The sequence below is a fragment of the Panthera leo genome, chromosome A1 (assembly GCF_018350215.1).
Source record: "Panthera leo isolate Ple1 chromosome A1, P.leo_Ple1_pat1.1, whole genome shotgun sequence".
Classification (NCBI taxonomy): domain Eukaryota; kingdom Metazoa; phylum Chordata; class Mammalia; order Carnivora; family Felidae; genus Panthera; species Panthera leo.
This window is the reverse complement of record NC_056679.1, coordinates 155,430,661-155,450,555: the sequence shown is the minus strand read 5'-3', so window position 1 is coordinate 155,450,555 and position 19,895 is coordinate 155,430,661. Positions and strand designations below refer to the sequence as shown.

Sequence of the window (19,895 nt, the reverse complement as noted above, 5' to 3'; positions counted from 1 at the left end):
TTTTAAGGATAATCTCTATATCCAGTGTGGGGCTCGAGCTTGACCTCAAGATCAAGAGTCACATGCTCTTCCAAGTGAGCCAGCCAGGTGCCCCAGTTTGAGTACTCTTTCTCACCTCCATTCTTATTTCCATATAACACATGCTAGCTAACTTATAATTCTTGACTTTTATTTGAATGAATATTGGCTAGAACAGAATCACATGTTACTTATTTATTTTAAAGTATATTACTGATTTCAGGGGCGCCTGGGTGGCTCAGTTGGTTAAGCATCCAACTTCGGCTCAGGTCATGATCTTGTGGTTTGTGGGTTTGAGCCCCGCATTGGGCTCTGTGCTGACAGCGTGGAGCCTGGAGGCTGCTTTGGATTTTGTGTCTTCCTCTCTCTCTGGCCCTCCCCCAACTCATGCTCTGTCTCTTTCTGCTCTCAAGAATAAATAAACATTAAAAAATTTATATAAAACATAAAATATATTACTAATTTCAGGAAATTTCAGATAACTGCAGTATCAATGTCTCGTCTGTTTTCAAATACATTATTTGGTCTTTCAACTGGTAGCCATTGTTGATGCTTGCCACAGGCTTTCTTTCCTAGATATATAGTGGATGACCATATATGTTTCATATTATTACAAGGGGTAGTAGTGTATCTAATAGCAATCTGTAATTCAGGTCATTATTATTTAATGCATATTCATTAATCGTTACTTCACTTTACGAATTACATTTGTGATTTGACCTAACCCTTCCTAACCATGATGTTTGTGTGTGTGTCTGCATGTGTGTAACACTGTATGTAAGTAACTTGATAACAGTTACCGATGTTGCTTTGGCCCTCTTTACTCAAGTTGTTTTCACTTGAATCATCACCAATGTCAGGTTGTCAAAGTAAATTTTCTTTTACAGTTCTGCTTTAGTACTATTCTATCTTTTTTGTTGTCACTGTTCCCTTTTAATTTTTCTTCTTTTGGGATATAAACAAATCCCAAATCAAAGACTGGTAGGACTGATGCTCACTGACTTCAAAAAACAGGTCTCTCTGTAGGGAGAGGATCTTTACAGGTACATGATGTTCCATGATTATAACCAGCCTTACCATCTATACTAAATGGCTTGTGAAAGGCCACAAAATATAAAAAGGAATAACATGGCACTATATTTGGAGAAAAGATTTGATTGCATAGTTTTCTTTTCCTCAAAAAGGCACTCAGTGTTTTTGTAGGAAGATTGGACTTTCCCTTCCCATGCCTTATAAGTAGTTATTAAGTATAACTCATTGTGTTTTCAAAAGTCTCATTTCTTGAAAGCATTGTTTTAAGATGATTGTCTCAGTATTATTTTTTTCTCATTAGGCCTAGCTCAAACATTTTCAGTTGGACTAGACTTTGGAAATTTCTTTAACATTATAGTGGAAGTTAAACTTATTTAGTGTATAAACTTGAGTTTGTCTTTACTAGAATAATTTCTATTGTAGGTGTAGTGATGTGATACTACTTTTTGAATAATTAATAATTATGATTATATAATTGTTATTAAAACTGATGTAATTTGTTCCACTCTAAGTGCTTTTTATATTTTATTATATTTTTACAACAGTTATGTGGGGTAGGAATAATTATCTCAGGTTTATAGATGAGAAAACTTAGAGCCAGAGTTCAATAATTTGCGTAAGGTCAGTGAATGACCAAGGATTTCAGTCCTGAACTATGTGGCCTCAGAACTTCTGCCCAGAGCTCCTATTTATAAGTGCTGTGTTAAGCTGCTTGAAAGGTTTACTTACGCAACTTGAGAATGCGCTGTTTCACTTTTGAGGCACAGTCTGGCCAGTTCACAGTGATTTTGTACAACTGACTGAGGTACACCAAAATGTATCTGGCTGAAACATTTGCTTTTGTGACTTTATGTAGACACAACGTTGGACAGTCTGCCAGTATATTGTGTATACTTCATGTTGTGTGTATGCTGCGTGCATGTTATCACGTGTATGGATTCTTGATAATGCTTTCTTGGAAAACTTGCTATAACTTTAGTGTCTGCCCCGCTCTTCAAGTAGTAAAATTGTTGTTTAATTTGCAAGTTTGCTAGAGCTGGAGATCCTTGTTCTGGGAGATTATTTACATGTTGATATAAAGCAGATAGGCTAAAATGGTGATATTAGTTCTCTAACAGGTGTATAATGCAATATGAAATGTTAGTGTGACCATTGTTGAGGAAAGCCATATTACATAAATTGAATAGACATTCTGGAAACCTATGATCCCATGATTTTTCCCTCCACAAACAAGAGAAACCGTTGAAGGATTTTAAGGTACAGATTGTGTTCTCTTTAGCATACATACAAGGTTTTCTGTTAGTGGTCCATTCCATGTTGTCTCAAGCTTGCCTCCGACAGCCCTCTTCCTTACTCCCCCATGTCATGTATACTCCTTACATGTCTACCTCAGTTAAACTGAGAGCCTTATATTTTATATTTATGTACCTTTATATTTTATTGCACTTATTATATCTCTCTAGACTATAGATTTCTTTCTTTTTTAAGGATTATTTATTGATTTATTTATCTATTTTGAGAGAGAGAGACACACACAGACAGAGAGCATAAGCAGGGGAAGGGCAGAGAGAGGGAGATAGAGAGAGAGAATCCCAAGCAGGCTGTGCACTGTCAGCACAGAGCTCCAAACTCCAGAACCATGAGATCATGACCTCAGCCAAAATCAAGCGTCAGAAGCTTAATCAACTGAACTACTCAGGCGCCCCTAGACTGTTACATATCTTAATGGCAAGCGCAAAGGCTATGTGTTTAATTCATTTTTATATCCCCAGGGTTTAGTACAATTCCTGGTACATATAGATGCTTAATAAGCATTTGTTAAGTGAATGAATTAAACAGATGGGTAACCTACAAGGAAAGAAAAGATTTTCCTCACAGTTGGTGTGATAATGGTGATAAAATGAATTCCAAGGTGGAGTGCTGCTACACTTTTCTGGGATATTCAGTGTTATAAACAGTATTGTTCCTGAAGTCTCACCATAGTCATACTAGCTTCTTAGAGGCAGTATAGTGTATGTCTGCAATTTTGTTATCTTGAACAACTAACCACTTATTGGAAATTTACCCATAAAATTTCAATAGTTGAATTTTTTCTGAAATAATATATTTTAATAATAAGTGTAATACATCTTGACTTAAGGACTCTATTAATTCCCTTAAGGAGAGCCACATGTGCTTTGGTATAATGATCAGTCTAAAGTTGGAAAAGGATCCTTCTGTTTGAAAATGATGAAAAATAAGTGAAAGAATGAACCTATTTCTTATCACATTTAAAGTTTCATGGGATGCCTGGGTGGCTCAGTCGATTAAGTGTCTGACTTCGGCTCAGGTCATGATCTCACCATTTGTGAGTTTGAGCCCCTTGTCGGGCTGTGTGCTGACAGCTCAGAGCCTGGAGCCTGCTTCAGATTCTGTGTCTCCCTCTCTGTACCTCTCCCATGCTCACATTCTGTGTGTCTCTCTCAAAAAATAAATAAACATTAAAAAAATAAAGTTTCATTTGCTTCAGAGGTTTTTTTTTTTAAATGTTTATTTATTTTGAGAGAGAGAGAGCGAGCGAGCGCACAAGTGGGGGAATGGCAGAGAGAGGGGGAGAGAGAGAGAGAGAGAGAGAGAGAGACAGAGAATCCCAAGTGGTCTTAGTGCTCTCAGTACAGAGCTCCGTCTCACCAACTGTGAGATCATGACCTGAACCAGAATCAAGAGTTGGACACTTAACCGACTGAGCCATTGTCTAGGCACCCCTAAAGTTCTATGTGCTTTAAAACTGTAATTCTTATGTCATGCAATCCTGATTAAAATGGTTATGATGGCCAGTATTATCAGAATGACAGATTCTAACATAGGTTAGTAGTTTTACATTTAGAAAAACACTAATTTATCATATTACCTTTTTAGTTATATGCCGAACTTTGGGTTGATTTATATTTTGTTTATTTATAATTTAATAAGATTATATTAGTTAGAGGTCAAATGTTCTTTGGCCATCAGCTTACATTAGTTTTAACTAAGGAAATGTTATACAATGAAGATAGTAAAAGGAAGCTTATGGCTTCTGATATTAACTATATTATGTTAAGTGATTTTATTTGTTTTAGGCTATATAGAAACAACTTATGAAAATGTACTGAATTAAAATTTGCTATGCTGAAACAGCATATTCACTAAATAAATAAAATGAGGTGTGTGTGAAGGGAGTTGGATGGAATGTGATTTTCTTTGCTCAAGCTATAAACAGTAAGACTTTTTAAAAAACGTTTATTTATTTAGTGAGAGAGAGTGTGTGGGGGAGGGACAGAGAGAGTAGGAGAGAGAGAATCTGAAGCAGGCTCCATGCTGACAGTGAAGAGCCTGAAACAAAGCTCGATCCCATGAGCCGTGAGATCATGACCTGAGCTGAAACCAAGAGTCGGACACTTAACTGACTGAGCCACCCAGACACCCCAAACAGTAAGACTTTTAATTTTGTGGGAAGACATTAAATACTCTGGTCATTCAACTTGTATATCCTTTAACCTATTTAATAGTCAAAAACTTGTAATTAAATATGTGTGCTGCTGAGAAACAGTGGTAAAAAATGGCAACAAAAGTCACATAATGAAAAAGAATACTAAAAAAAATCCAGGGATTTTACTCTAGCTCATTATTCACTACATTTCTGGCAGTCTTCATGATTACAAATCACTTGATTGACTAACTAGACATTTCAAAGTGAATTATGAATCAGGTTCATTTTTTCTGGTTGATAGTTGGCACATGCTGTAACTCTTAAACCTTGTGATATATCAAATTCTTGTAACAGTAATAAGAGATACAATCAACTCTTTATTTTAGGAAAATTATATAGCCTTTTCAAAGAATGAAATGCAGTTGTTAACATTTTAACAACACAGTGTAATCCTTGCTTTTGTATTCCAAAGTGGAATTCACAATGATGACATTATTTTTCAGATTAAAAAAATCTGTAGACTGGTTTTCCATCAGGCATAAAACTCCTATTGATATCAATTCTATAGGCTTCTTGGGCAGTTGCCTGAGCCTTGGTTGTGAAAACAGTTGCATAACTTTCCTTAGTATTTAAAAATGCATGATGAAGGAATTGTATGTTGTTAACATTTTCCTTTGAAGGAAATGCGGTTTTCCCTAAATACCTAATTTGTAATGAGGCCATGATGTTGCATACTTTAAAATGTGGAGCATTTTAATGGTTATTAATAAAAAGGGTCTCTTTTTGAGTTGGGAAAAGGGTCCATAGTGCCTTGAATCTTGAATCTTTCCATTCGTAAAACTTAATCAAGGGGGTAAATTATGCTTTCAAATGCATTCTCTTCTCTTTTGACTTAATAAGAATTCTTCATGCATTACTTCACTGGCAGTTGAGTGGCAGAAAATTCCTATAGTACAACTGCATTTGCTTTAATCCCATCCACTCAAGCAATTGAAAATAAAATGGGTGTTCCTTAATGTGATATATTTAGAATTTGAGAATCTTGCACAAAATTCAGTCATTGCCTTAGTGAGGTTTGTTCATTGAAAATTGTCAGGCATGGGAATGTAGGGCCCCAATTATGTAACGGTGTTGTTATGGATCCCCTTACTAATAAAAAAAAATTACATATGGTAAGGTAGTTGTGTATTTCTTATGAAGACGACATCATCAACGTTCGTGGAAGCTTTGCATATATAACAATCACCGAATTGTGCTGCCATATTTTCCCTTATATAAAAACAGAGTAATTAGTGTTGCAGCATTCCATTGCCTTTAACTTACTTTCTTTGCTCTCTTTTATATGTAAGATTTCTTTATAACTAAAAATGGTTTTATTGCTATTCAGTTATTAAAAAAATGTTTTATTGCTATTCCACTGTCTTTAAAAATATTTTACAAAATTTTTTTGGTGAATAATATCTATCTACTATTAATTTATATGAAAATGTAGAATAGCAACGTATTATTACACATACTTTTAGAAACACAATTATGAAATTTTTATTTTAATGTTTTGTTTTCTTTGAAATTGTCTAAAGTTTTTAAATTTATGCTTTAGCCACCTTGAAGTTTAATTTTTAATACCCTAACCATTAATTATGTGCCTAGTAGTTAAAATTGCTATTAAACATCTTTTATGAGATTACAGTTTTATTTCTGATTAGGCAGTGAATTATATATATAATCAATTATTGCATCCATTTAAAAATTATGACCAAAAGATTAATCCTCCATAGATGTTTTTAACAATATAAGCCATCTGGGTATTGGAATTAAGGAATTAGAAATGGAGAGACAGAGGATCAATTTATTAATTATAGAAAAAACTTTAAGTGTTTTATAACTTCAGTAGATTTTGTAGAATGACCATAAGCTCCACTGAGGTAATAGAATACTGCCATTTTCAAGCCTGGTTTGATGGTTTTTACTTCGACATAGCTGTACATTTGGAATCTAGCAGCATCATTGTACTTCTTCATGTAGATTGAGGTAAGCAATATATGATAAAGTGGGCTTTTGGTGCTGTGACCTGGCCATAGGACTTGGGAATAGAAGAAGAGTGGGGTGGAAAGGAGGAGACAAAAAGTATGTTTTCAGGCCCCAGAAATGGACTGAATTATTTTGATCATTTGTTTATGTTGATTAAATAAAAGAGATTGCTAGATTGTTTCCATTTTGTGATGTACAACCTGATTGCTTTTCAATTAATTGCTTCCTTTGAACAATTTAACATTAGGACAATCATTGGGAGAGAGAATGGGAGTATCTGGAGATTATAGGGAAACTGAAAGAAAATATTCAAGAAGGAATTTCTGGTATTTGTCTTTCTTGGTAAGTGTATAAAGGGGGTCAGGATGTCCAGTATAAAGAAAATCTGCCAAAGACTTGTGTTCCAGTTTATACTTTAATCCTTGATATTTATTCTGCTTTCCTTATCCCACAAAATGTACAAGACAATAAAATGTGCACTTTTGTAACATGGTCCAGTGTCTCAGATTATGTAATTAAATATGTTGCATTTCTCGAGATCAACATTATGTTGGTGTACCTATTCTAGTTTTTATGTTAAAAGTGACATTTTCTGTTTTGGTGATATAAACTGACTTGTTAAATAGCATTGGGTGGGGCGTACCTCGCAGGCTGAGTCAGTGGAGCATGTGACTCTTGATCTTGAGGTTGTGTGTTTGAGCCCCATGTTGGGTGTAGAGATTACTTAAAAATAAAATCTTTATAAATAAACAAACAAACAAATAAATAAATAAATAAATAGTACTAGGTATTTTTGGTTAATCCTTCATGGGCCTAGATTTGATAAGGTCTTTATCTTCCTTAGGTGTATGCTAAAGGGTAGAACTACAGATTAATAGGTATGGGGTACACAATTATGGTATCTTTTTTATTACATGAATACTGATATAGTATAAGTGTATTCTGTATGATTTCAGTTGTCTGTGTTGTTGATGTGTTGGATAATCTTTAAAAGAATTGTTTTAGAATCTCCTTTCAATTGGATTTAATGATGTATGGTTTGATTCTGAGAAATCACTTATTATGCAAGAAGACTCAAGGGACATGAATATTAAAGGTGATAGATGCTGGTTGGTATCTGTAATCTAGATTGATATCAAAGAAAAAACATTTTGTTTTAATTAAAACAAAAGGTTGAAGCCAATATATAGTATCATTTGGTGTGTTCTACTTTTGATGTTTATGTAGTACTTTACAGCCTAAAAAAACATCATTCACTTTTATTGGTGTATTACTTAGGGTTCCCCAGAGAAATAGAACTGATAAGATACATATAACATATACATATACACATATATGTTTGTGATTTATTTTAAGAAAGTGGCTCACAGACTTGTACAGGCTGCAAGTCTAAAATCTGCAGGGCAGGCTGGCAGGCTGGAAACTGTGGAGATAATGCTGCAGTCTGGAGGCAAAATACCTTCTTGTCCAGGATCATCAATTTTTCTTCTTAAAGTCTTCAACTTATCAGATGAGGCCCACCCACATTATTGAGGATAATGCCTGTTCTTTAAAGTCAACTGATTATAGATACTAGCGACATCTACAGAATACTTTCAGAGCAACACATAGATTAGTGTTTTGTTAAATAATTGGGCACTATATAAATTATAACCAAGTTGACGAATAAAATTAATCATCACAGTTGGCCTTTTTAAAAAGTATTTATGTCACAAGTCACAAAAATGCCTGGGGTCAAGCTATCAAACTGTCACCACAGAACATATTAGGCAACTGCCTTGAAGTGAAAACTATTAATTCCAGAGATAATAGCCAATAGCCATTTGCTCATTAAGAGTTATTAATTGAGTGCTCTCTATGTGTTAGTATTGCAAAAGAATGGCATTCAAAACCACAAATGGACTCTACTTTCACGTATAATGATTATTGTTGATGCTTAGGAAAGAGACAAAGTGGTTGTTAACTCAAAGACAAACCCATTTAACAAAAGCCCAAGTTTACTAATTTGCCTTATGCAAATTTTTAGTACATAAACCTTATATCTCAAGATCTAAAATTGTCAATTATCTCTTTAGTTAAATAGTTTATATTTGATACTGTTTTTTTTAGACATTTCTAAGAACACTTTTGGAAATTTTTCATATTTTAGTTCACTGGTTCTGTGGAACTGTTTTTAAAGCATTGTGTCTTGATGGGCCAATGGGGTTCAGTGAAGGATCTCAAGATGGCTGGGAAAAAACTTGCTTTAAAAGCCATATACTGAGTAGGTTTTGGGGAGATCATACCCTGACACGAAGGCCATTGTTAACTCCCTGACATCCTGGAATGAGACCCTCACCTCCAGGTGGGCTCTTCTCCCTGAGAATCTACCTGCTCTCAACGGGGCTTACTATAAGACCAGTGTGGTGAAGGCTGGGTAGGTAGATGATTTTAAGAAGTTTAATGCTCTGAAGATTCCTGTGCCAGAGGATAAATATACCATTTAGGTGGATGCTGAAGAAGAAGAAGATGTGAAAAGTTGTGCTGAGTTTTTGTCTCTCTCAAAGGCCAGGATTGAGGAATATGAAAAAGAGCTGGAGAAGATGAAGAACACAATTCCATTTGATCAGATGACCATTGAGGACCTGAATGAAGTCTTCCCAGAAAGCAGATTAGACAAGAAGAAGTATCCCTATTGGCCTCACAAGTCAATCGAAGATTTATAAACTTGAGTTGCGAAGAAAACTCTGGCCCTTATATTATAAATGCTGGACATTAAAAATAATTATATGGTAACAAAAAAATAAAGCACCATGTCTTATAATCTAGAAGCAAAAACTCTAGTCTGTATCAGTTTATATTGCTGTTATGTTTATTGATTATGTGCCATAGTAATAACAAAAATTCTTTTAAAATTACTTTATGAAACTTCATGATACTTTATGAAACTTCTCTCTAACTCCATCAATCATAGATCTGTTTTAGAGATGAGGAAACCCATGTTCAGAGAGGTTAAGGAACTTGCCCGTGGTTGTACAAACAGTAAGTGATGGAACAGGATTCAGACTTAATTTAGATTCTGTTTGAATCTGCTTGTCTTTGTAGGAAACTTAGCAAGGCTACTGGATCTTTTGGGACAACCTATATATTTAGGTATCCCCTAATATAGAAGGATCCATGTTAGTTTTCATTGTAATTTAGGGCTAATAAAGGTTTCTGTCTTCCATAGAGTATGAAGCTTTTGCCAAATAATTAAAAGTATGTAACTTTTGCCCTTTTTGTTTTGGCTGCCCATAAGCTCATAATACTTTCAGTAATTTCCTTGTCTGTGGTACCTCATGTAATCATGCCCTATGGTTTGTTCGTTTAATTACTGAGCTCTTCCTTTACTTTTAAGTTAACCTGTTATATACAAATATCTTAAGTTCTAAATCACCACAGTCTTTTAAATATTCTAGATAGACAAAAACAAATGTAAGACATTTATTTATTATTACTGTGTAATCTGATTGTTTTGTTCTGTTCATTGATGTGTCCAAGTACCTAAAACATAGATAACACAGAGTAGATGCTGGTGAAGGAGTGGATTGAATTAATATATTTTCTCTTAGACATGTAGCAGATTCTAAGTAGAATTTAAATTTATTTACATTTATTGTATTTACTGACATGGTAGACTTTGCTGTCTTTACATCTTCTATTTGACATGTCTTTTCTGTTTTTCTCTCCGTTCTTGCTGTCTTTGGATCGACATGATGATTAATTTTGTCTCCTTCACTGGGCCAGAATGGTAATCAGAGACTTGGTCAAATATTTTTTCGTAAAAAATTCTGGGTGTGTTCATGAGGGTGTTTCTGGATGAGATTAATATTTGACTTGGTAGATGAGTAAAGATGATTGCCCTTCCAGTATGGATGAGCCTCATCTAATCTGTTGAAGGTTTGTATAGAACTGAAACATTTAGCTTTTCTTGGGTTTCAAGCCAGCTGGCTTTCAGACAGGAACTATACTATTGGTTCACCTAGTTCTCAGGCCTTTGGGCTTGGATTGGAACTACACCATCAGCTGTCCTGGGCCTCCAGCTTGTTTACTGCAGCTCTCTTCATGAACCAATATGTATATATCCATCCTACCTATTTGTTTTAGTTCTGTTTCTCTGGATATCCCTGAAGAATACAATTGATAATTTAAAAATTTTCCATTTTCCATGTAATTTAGAAGTTATACACTCTATTTCTGTTCATTTATTGGTTACTCTAGAATGAATAATAAACATAATTTTCATAGTCTAAAGTTAATCAGTACCTTTTACCTCCTTTTGGATAATACAAAAACTTTACAACACTTTAACCCCATTTATCCCCCAACCTGACACATTGTTATTGTGCTTTGTATATTTTTTAACCCTTGAGACTTGTTACTATTTTTTATATGTTATATTTATGTACAAATATTCACATATTTAGCACTTTATTTGCTGTTAATTCTTCCATGTTAGATCTTCTATCTGGAATATGTTTCTGCTACTAGTAGTTTATTCTTGGGCATTTCTTCTAGAAAGTGTTGATGACAAACTCTGTTTTTATTGTTCTGACAAAGTCTTTTTATTTTATTCTTTAACCATATTTTGCTGGGTGTAAAATTCAGGATTAGCAGTAATTTTTGTCATCATATTTAAGATCTCATTCCACTGTTTTCTGGTTTTTGCTGTTGTTTTTGTTATGTCAATTATTGATCTGACCTTCACATATGTATATATGTATGTATATATGGATATATATGTGTGTGTGTGTGTGTGTGTGTGTGTGTATAGCTTTGAAGATATATTTTGTATATTATAAATTCACCTATTTCAAGTATATAATTCAGTGATTTTTAAAAATAAATTCAGCGGGGCGCCTGGGTGGCTCGGTCGGTTGGGCAGCCGACTTCAGCTCAGGTCAAGATCTCGCGCTCCGTGAGTTCGAGCCCCGCGTCGGGCTCTGGGCTGATGGCTCGGAGCCTGGAGCCTGCTTCCGATTCTATGTCTCCCTCTCTCTCTCTGCCCCTGCCCCGTTCATGCTCTGTCTCTCTCTGTCTCAAAAATAAATAAACGTTAAAAAAAAAAAAAATAAAAAAAAAAAATAAATTCAGCAATTTTGTGCAGCCATCATTGATTAGTTTTAGAACATTTCTGTCACCCTAATAAGAAACCTCATGTCCATTACCTGTTAATCCCCATTCCCTCTCCCTGACCCCAAACGGCACTAATCTATTTTCTGTCTCTGTAGATTTGCCTTTTCTTGAAATTTTGTATAAATCAAGTCACACAATATGTGATCTCTTGTGTTGGCATTCTTTCACTTAGCATATTTTTGAGTTCCATGTGTGTTGAAGCATGTATTAGTATTTGTTCTTTCTATTGATGAATAGTATTCCACTATATAGATATACCACATTTTGTCTCTCTTATCATCAGTTGATGGACATTTAAGTTTTTTTCAGATTTTGACTGTGAATATGAATAATGCTGCTAAAAGAATTCATGTGTAAATCTTTGTCTATGTTTTCATTTCTTTTGGGTAAATACCTAAGAGTAGAATTACCCAGTCATTTGGCAAATTTCTTTCTTTATTTCTTTTTTAAGTTTATTTGTTTTTGAGAAAGAGAGACAGAGTGTGAACAGGGGAGGGGCAGAGAGAGGGAGACACAGAATCCGAAGGCGGCTCCAGGCTCTGAGCTGTCAGCACAGAGCCTGATGCGGGGTTCGAACTCTCGAACTGTAAGATCATGACCTGAGCCGAAGTCGAATGCTTAACCAGCTGAGCCACACAGGCATCCCTTGGCAAATTTATTTCCAACTTTTTATATGAGACTGTCAAACTATTGCCTAAAGTGTTTGCATTCCCACCTGCAAAGTATAAGGATTCTTGTTTCCCCACATTATCATCTATTATTTAAAGTAATCTCTACACCTAACATGGGGCTTGAACTCATGACCCCAAGATCAAGAGTCTCTACTGACTGAGCCCGCCAGGTGCCCCTATTATCATCTATTAAAAAAAAATATTATAACCATCCTAGTGGGTGTGAAATTGCTTCTTGTTGTAGTTTTAATTTGCATTTCCTACACTAATGGTATTGAATATCTTTTCATATGCTTATTATTCATTCATATATATTCTTTGGTGAAATGCTTTTTTTTAAAAAATTTTACTCAGTTTTTAGATTGGTTTTTTTCTTATATACAAAGAATTCTTTGACTATTTTGTATACAAGTCTCTTATAAGATATAAATTTTGCAATATTTTCTCCCACTCTGTTGCTTGTCTTTTAATTTTCTTAATGGCGTCTTTTGAAGTACAAAAGACTTGAATTTTGTGAGGTCTTTTTTATCAAAAATCTTTTTGTTATATCTAAGAAATTTTTGCCTAGCCCAGGGTCTTAAAGATAATCACATGTGTCTTCTTTTAAAAATTTGTTTTAGCTCTAACAATCAAATTTCTGATTTATTTTCTGTTAATTTTTATATGAATATTCAGTTTTCCTAGTACCATTCATTAAAAAGGCTATCCTTTCCCTTTGTGACTTTCTTTTATACCTTTGTTGAAAGTCAGTTGACTATAAATGCAAGTGTTTATTTCTGTACTCAGTTCTATTCTACTGATCTACATGTCTTTTTTTAAGTTTATTTATTTATTTTGAGAGAGAAAGAGTGTGTGTGTATACATGCACAAGTGTGGGAGGGGCAGAGAGAGAGAGGGAGAGAGAGAGAATCCCAAGCAGTCTCTACACTGTCAGTGCAGAGCCTGATTCAGGGCTTGATCTCATGACCATGAGATCATGACATGAACTGAAATCAAGAGTTGGACGTTTAACGGACTGAACCACCCAGGTGCCTCTACATGTCTGTCCTTTGCCAGTACAACATCATGTTGATAACAACTGAAGTAGCTTTATATTAAGTTTTGAAATTGGGAAGTATAAGTTGTCCAGCTTTGCTTGTCTTTCTTTTTTTAAATTTAATTTAATTTTAGAGAGGGAGTGTGAGTAGGGGAGAGGGGCAGACAGAGAGGGAGAGAGAGAGAATCTCAAGCAGGCTCCCCACTCAGGGTGGAGCCCAACGTGGGGCTTGATCCCACGACCCTGGGGTCACGACCTGAGCCAAAATCAAGAGTTGCATGCTCAACTGACCGAGCCACCCAGGTGCCCCAGCTTTGTTTTCCTTTGTCAGAATTGTTTTGGTATTCTGTATAAATTCTATGTAAATTTTGCAATTTTACGTAATTTGTAATTCTATATAAATCTTAGGATTATCTTTACCAATTTTTTACAGAAGGCTGCCAAAGTTCTGGTAGGAATTGTGTTGAATATATGAATCAACCTGGGGAGAATTGCCATTGTAACAATATTTAACTTTGTGCTTCATAAACCTGGCATCTGACCTTCTTTTGAAGGTAACCTTCCTTTTTTTTCTCCCACTGTGGTTGTTTTTAAGGTCCTGTTCTTTTCTTTTAGACTTAAATAGTTTTTTTGTGATGTCTTTAAGTGTGGATTTACTTTTATTTATATTGCCTGGGAACTTTTGGTTTCTTGATTATGTGGATTGGTGTCTTTGATCAGTTCTGGAAAATTTTTGATTTCTTCAAGTATTGTTTTCATAAATCTAAAATACCATCAATTGAAAGATGTACCATTTATTTATGCACCACTAAAAGAGACAAAAATGTTACTAATGCATTAATAGTATTATGTGATGCATGAATGGTCATACTGACCCTCGTTGCTTAGAAATTTGTCATTTTCCCAAAGGATTTGGCAAACATTTCTTCATTTGCATTACTTTATGCATGATCTTTTACCTGTATCTCTGTAAGAAAGCATAGCACAATTTCATATTCTTGTATTTTTCTTTCTTAGGTCCTATAAGTAATTAGTTGCTGCTTTTTCAATATGTTCAGGTCAGTTCAGACTGCTATAACAAATCCCGTAAACTGGTTGGGTGACTTAAATGACAAACATTTATTCCTCACAGTTCTGAAGTCTGGGAAGTGCAAGATCAAGGTACTGACAGATTCAGTGTCTGGTGAGGCTCTTGTTCCTGATTTGCAGATGGCTACCTACTTGCTGTATCCTCACATGGTGGGGAGAGAGATCATCTCTCTCATGTCTTGTAAGGGCACTAATCCCATTCATGAGTTTCACTCCCAAGACCTAATTACCTCCCAAAGGTACCTCTACCTCTAAATACCATTAAATTGGGATTAGGATTTAAACGCATGAATTTTGAGGGGACACAATTATTTAGCTCATAGTACAAGAATATAATGACTAATCATTTCTGGCCGTTGTTTCAGTTATGAATATTTGTTTCACTAATGTCAGGCTTTGTGTTTGTGTATACACTTTAGCTTCTAAACAACTTTTCTGAAGTATATCACAGTAACTTCTTAATGGCAGATCATAGTTTTGTTTGTTTTTGCTTTTTGGGTTTTTTTGGTGCCAAAACCAGGAAAAAGCATAGTTTAAAAAAATTTATTCTTATATAGTGTACAACATGATAATTTAATGTACCTATACATTGTGAAATGATTACCACAGTAAAGTTAATTAACATATCTATCACTCCACATAGTTACCTTTGTGTGTGTGTGTGTGTGTGTGTGTGTGTGTGGTTGAGAACACCTAAGGTCTACTCTCTTAACAAATCTCATGTATACAATGCAGTATAATTAACTATTATGCTGTATAATTAGATCTTCAGAATTTATAACCGAAAGTTCATACCCTATAATTAACATCTTCCCATTCCCGCCCGCCCCCCAACCATGACAACCACTGTTCTACTTTCTAGCCTCTGAGTTTGACTTTTTTAGATTCTGCATAAAAATGAGATCATATAGTATTTGTCTTTCTCTGCCTGACTTAATTCACTTAGCACAATGTCCTCCAAGTTTATCCACATTATTGCAAATGGCAGGGTTTCCTTCCTTTTTTTCTTTTTTTAAATGTTTATGTACTCATTTTTGAGAGAGGGGGAGAGAACACGAACAGAAGAGGGGTAGAGAGAAAGGAGACAGAGAATCCCAAGCAGGTCCTGTGCTGTCGGCACAGAACCCCCCTCAGGGCTCTTGAACTCACGAACCATGAGACTATGAGCTGAAATCAAGAGTTGGATGCTCAACTGACTGAGCCACCCCAGTGCTCCTCCTTCCTTTTTTGTTGGCTAAATAATATTCCTTTTTAAAAACCCATGATGGACACTTAGGTTGTTGCCATATCTTAGCTATTGTGAATAATGCTGTAGTGAACATGGGGATGCAGATAGCTCTTTGAGATGATTTTATTTTCTTTGAATATGTACACAGATGTAGGATTGCTGGATCATAAGGTAGTTCTGTTTTCTTTCTTCCTTCCTCCCTTTCTTTCTTTCTATCTTTCCTTCCTTCCTTCCTTTTTTTTTTTTTTTTTTTTTGGATAAACTCTACCCCCAATATCCAGAGTCACATGCTTTACTGACTGAGCCAGCCAGACATCCCACAGTTTGTAGTTCCAATTTTGATTCTTGAGAAACCTGCATACTTTTTCCATACCTGTATCAATTTATATTTCAACGTATATTCCCTTTTCTCATCTTTTTGATAATAGCCATCCTAACAGGTATGAGATGATATCTCCTTATGGTTTTGATTTGCTTTTCCCAATTAGTGATGTTGAGTATTTTTATATAACTGTTGGCCATTTGTAAGTCTTCTTTGAAAAAATGTCTATTCAGATCCTTTACCCATTTTTAAACCAAGTTATTTGTTTTTATGCTGTTGAGTTGTATTATTTATATTTTCTGGGTGTTAATATTTTGTCAGAGAGGTGATTTGCAAATAATTGAATTATAAATACAGTCATTTTAATTTCTAGAAATTCCATTTGATTCTTTTCCTAATTTGCTTTTCCACTTCTTGTAGTTTCTTACACCTGCAGATATTTTTAAGCATGCCATTCATTTTTTAATGTAGTAAATTGTCTCTGATAATTCTAATATTTAAAGTCTTTTTTTTTTAAATTTTTTTTTTAACGTTTATTTATTTTTGAGACAGAGAGAGACAGAGCATGAACGGGGGAGGGACAGAGAGAGAGGGAGACACAGAATCTGAAACAGGCTCCAGGCTCTGAGCAGTCAGCACAGAGCCCGACGCGGGGCTCGAACTCACATACCGCGAGATCGTGACCTGAGCCGAAGTCGGACGCTTAACCGACTGAGCCACCCAGGCGCCCCTCTAATATTTAAAGTCTTAATGGGTCTCTTGCAGTTGTTTTTTATTTGTGTAGGCTTTTGTCTTCTTGTGTTTTGTGTCCTTGTATTATCTTTCTCATTGCCCTTGAAATATTATTTGGAGAATCCTGGAGGCTTAGAATAAAGCTACTTTTCTATAGAGAGGATTTGCATTTACTTTTGCCAAAGAACCTAGGACCATTTTAACCAAAAATCACAGCTTGAGTTTTCCTATCATTTAAGGTAATGAGAACCTGGTGAGCAAATCCCCATAAAGGCTAACCTTTGGCCAAAGATTTTTAGTAATGGTAGGCTGGGAGTTTTATGGTTTCAGGCCTTACATTTAAGTCTTTAATCCATTTCATCTTCATTTTTGTTAGTGATGTAAGGTAGCAGTCTAGTTTCATTTTTTTTGCATGTGGCTATCCGGTTTTCCCGGCACTGTTTACTGAAGAGCCTATTCTTTCCCCTTTGTATATTCTTGGCTTCTTTGTTGCAGAGTAATTGACCATATATACGTGTGGGTTTATTTCTGGGTTCTTATTCTGTTCTGTTCATCTATATGTCTGTTTTAATGCTTTTACCACACTGTTTTGGTTACTACCATAACTTTGTAATATAGTTTGGAATCAGGTTGCAAATGCCTGCAGCTTTGTTCTTTCTCAAGATTGCTTTAATTATTTGAGGTCTTTTGTAGTTTCATATAAATTCTAGCATTGTTCATTGATTGATTGCCATTGGGATTCAAGGTCTTTCATGGTTTCATACAAATTTTAGGATTGTTTGTTGATTGATTGTTTACTGTTCGGATTTTGATAGGGGTTGCATTGAATCTGTAGATTGTTTTGGGATAATATGAACATTTTAACAGTATTAACTCTTCCAGGGCATGAGCTTGAATATCTTTCCATTTATTTGTGTCTTCTTTAATTTCTCTCATCTGTGTCTTAAAGTTTTCAGTGTATAGGTCTTTCACCTCCTTGGTTAAATTTATTTCTAGGTATTTTATTCTTTTTACTGTAATTTTAAAGTGATTGTTTTCTTAATTTCTTTTTCTGATTGTTGTTAAGTGTATGCAACAGATTTTTGTATGTTGATTTTGACCCTGTAACTTTACTGAACTTGCTGATTAGTTCTAACAGATTTTGGCGGAGTACTTAGGGTTTTCATATAATATCATGTTGTCTATGAATAGGGAAAGTTTTACTTCTTCCCTTTCAATTTGGATGCTTTTTATTTGTTGTTCTTGCCTTATTACTGTGGCTAGGGTTGCAAATACTATCTTGAATAAAAGTGGGGAGAGTGTATATCCTTCTCTTGTTCTTGATCTTGTAGGAAAAGTTTATGATGTGTGCTTTAAGTATGGCCTTTATTATGTTGAGGTACATTTACTCTATAGTCACTTTTTTTAAAGTTTATTTAAGTTTTTTTTAAGTTATTTTTTTTAAGTTATTTTGAGAGAGTGTGCATGCAAGTAGGGGAGGAGCAGAGAGAGAGGAAGAGAGAGAATCTTAAGCAGGCTACATGCTGTCAGTGCAGAGCCCAGCATGGGGCTTGATCCCAGGGACCACGAGATCATGACCTCAGCTGAAGTCAAGAGTTGAATGCTCAAAAGACTGAGCCACCCAGATGCCCCTCTATACTCACTTTGTTGAGAGTTTTTTAAAATCATAAATGGGTGTTAACTTTTATCAAATGTTTTTCTGCATCTGTTGAGATGATAGGGTGATTTTCATCCTTTAATTTGTTAATGTGTATCATGCTGATTTATTTGCAGATGTTGAACTATCTTTGCATCCTTGGAGTAAATCCCACTCGATCACAATGTTTTATTCTTTTGATGTGTTTTTGAATTTGGTTTGTTAATATTTCATTGCATCTGTGTCCATCAGAGATATTAACCTACAGTTTTTTTTGTGGTGGTTTTGTTATCAGAGTATTGCTGGCTTTGTGTGAAATGAGTTTGGAAATGTTCTCTCCTCTTTAATTCTTTGGAAGAGTTTGAAAAGGCTAGGTATTAAATATTCTTTAAATGTTTCCTAGAATTCAGTGGTGAAGCTGCCTGGTTCTGGACTGTTGTTTGTTAGGAAGCTTTGATTATTGATTCAATCTCATTTGTAGTGATTGGTCTGTTCACATTTTCTGATTATAAATCATTCAATCTTGGAAGATTGTGTTTTTAGAAATATATATATTCTCAGTTGTCCAGTTTGTTGGCATATAACCATTCATAGTATCTCTTATGATCTTTTGTAATTCTGTGATATCATTGTAACTTCTCTTTCATTTATGATTTTGAGTAATCTGTTTTTTTTTTTCTGGCTTAGTCTCCTAAAGGTGAGTCATTTTGTTTGTCATTTCAAAGAAACATCTTTTAATTTCACTGATCTTTTCTATTGTCTTTTTGGTTTCTATTTCATTTATTTCATCTCTGATGCTTGTTATTTCCTTTCTTCTAACTTTGGTCTTCATTTCTTCTTTTTTTAGTTTCTTTAGGTAAAAGATTGTTTATTTGAGATTTTTCTTGTTTCTTGAAGTAGGTTTGTATTGCTATGAACTTCCCTCTTAGAACTGCTTTTGCTGCTTTTCAAAGATTTTTGTTGACTTGTATTGGCTTTTTTATTTGTCTCAAGGTATTTAAAAAAAATGTTTTAAATGTTTATTTATTTTGAGAGAGTGACAGAGTATGAGCAGGGGAGGGGCAGAGAAAGAGGGAGACACAGAATTCGAAGCAGGCTCCAGGCTCTGAGCTGTCAGTATAGAACGCAATGCGGGTCTTAAACTCAGGAACCATGAGTTTAATGACCTGAGCCAAAGTCAGACGGTCAACTGACTGAGCCACCCAGGCGCCCCTGAAAGAATAAAATCTTGAAACTTATGACAACATGGATGGAGCCAGATGTTATTATAATAAGTCAGATGCTTAACTGCCTGAGCCACCCAGGTGCCTCTGTCTCAAGGTATTTTTAAATACCCTCTTTGATTTCTTTGTTGACCCATGGGTTGTTTAATAGCATGTTGTTTACTGTTCATGTGTTTTTGTTTTTTCCAGTTTTCTTCTTGTAATTAGTTTCTAGTTTCATACTATTTTGTTCAGAGGAGATGCATATTATGATTTCAGTCTTCTTAAATGTATTG

The 19,895-nt window shown here is 34.9% G+C and overlaps 1 long non-coding RNA gene and 1 pseudogene across 1 annotated transcript in view; both read left to right on the top strand.

The window, feature by feature from the left end:
- LOC122222753 overlaps window positions 1–19,895 on the top strand; it is a 141,275-nt gene that overhangs the window by 17,178 nt on the left and 104,202 nt on the right. The window lies entirely within an intron of this gene.
- On the top strand, window positions 8,754–9,296 carry LOC122222746 (annotated as a pseudogene).